We start from the raw sequence: 1697 nt of genomic DNA on the forward strand, positions 1-1697 counted from the left end.
ACATGGAAAAAGTATTGAACAATTATTTAAAGTATTTAATTAAAAAAGATGCAAAAAAAAAAAATGAAAAAAGCCATGACACTAACTGAAATGTATCAGTAATTAGAAAGCAATCCAGCCATTTAGTGAAAAATATCAGCTGGTTCAACTGATGGCCTAGCAAAAGGTGTCTCATTACCAAGGTGCCCCACAAGAAACAACTCATGATGGGTAAAACTAGTGAGCTGTCTCAAGACCTTCACAATCTTATTGTTCCAAAACATACTGATGGCTTTGAGAGAATAATTTCTAAACTACTGTTGAACTGACAAAACAACTAATTTCTAACTTTTCCATTAAGTGGCAGAAAGACGCAATTAAGTACCTGGGTACTCAAATTCCGGGAACTTGGATGATCCGTATTGTTTAAATTATATCCCCATTCTTGAACAAACTCTTCAAAATCTAATGAATTGAAACCCTTGTCCTTGTTTGGCCATAGTAATATGATCAAAATGAACATTTTGGTAAAACTTCTTTATATATTCCAGACAGCTCCTGTCTGTATTCCACAGACCTTTTTCTCCATCTCAACAATGCTATTAGCAAGTTTGTATGGGAACATCAAGACCTAGGATACATTATAAAATATTGTGTCATTCCAAGAATAAAAGGGTTACTAGTTTGTCTGATCTAAAAAAAAATACCATCAATCTGTGATTCTTATGAGAGAAATGGACTGGTTCAGATCTGTGGAACTTAAGCAATGGTAGATGACACTGGAAGGGGGCCTCTCTCCCTGGACACTCACATCTTTACCTTGGATTGACAAAATACATGTAGAAACTATTATGATAGTGGAGCAACTCACTTGGGAAAATAGGCAACACGCTAATAACTGCAATTGAAGGGAAGGGAAGGGACTCCACGTAAATAATAATTCATAAAATATAACTTTTATCAATCTAAAATAGGGGGCACGTGTGCGGGTCAGGCACGTGTCTCCCTGCAGCATATTTTTCACTGCAGCAAAAGAATCGTGAAGATGCAGTTATTATAATGGCAGTTAGTCATGGCAGGAGTAAGGACCCCACACTATACACCTGTCTCTTTTGGGTATGTCTGCTGAATAAGCACTTCTTATTACTTGGATCTAGCTTTTCTATTCACCCTCCTACTCCTTCACCATGTTTACATATGCCCTCACAATGTTTACTCCTTTAATCCTCACTCTCCTTCGCTATCCCCAAATCCCAGCACCCTCTAACCAAAAAATCATCTCCCTTCCCTCTTTCCTCCCCACCTGACCTCCTCTGCTGAACTGCTCCTCAACCTCAAATCTGTCCTAATGAATCCTAAAACAAGCTGCCCACTCTCCTTCTCCCATCTGCTCTCCCTTTCTCTGCTTCTCCTCACTGCTGGCGACATATCTCCCAATCCTGGACCCCCACAGCTCATAACCCCCATTACTACCCCTTCCTACCGCTCCCTAATAAAAACTACTGCAATCTTTCCAACTTAAAACCTGTGCCATTGACACCCAACCCCCTGCTCCCTCTCTCTGGAGCACTTTGGAATGCCCGCTCCATCTGCAATAAGCTCCATGTGATTCATGACCTCTTTCTCTCTCGCAATCTTGCCTTTCTCAGCCTCACAGAAACCTGGCTGACACTCTCTGACACCGCCTCCCCTGCTGCACTGTGTTATGGCGGCCTCCA

This window comes from Dendrobates tinctorius, unplaced genomic scaffold (assembly GCF_039654945.1).
Source record: "Dendrobates tinctorius isolate UK_male_01 unplaced genomic scaffold, ASM3965494v1 ptg000170l, whole genome shotgun sequence".
Lineage (NCBI taxonomy): Eukaryota > Metazoa > Chordata > Amphibia > Anura > Dendrobatidae > Dendrobates > Dendrobates tinctorius.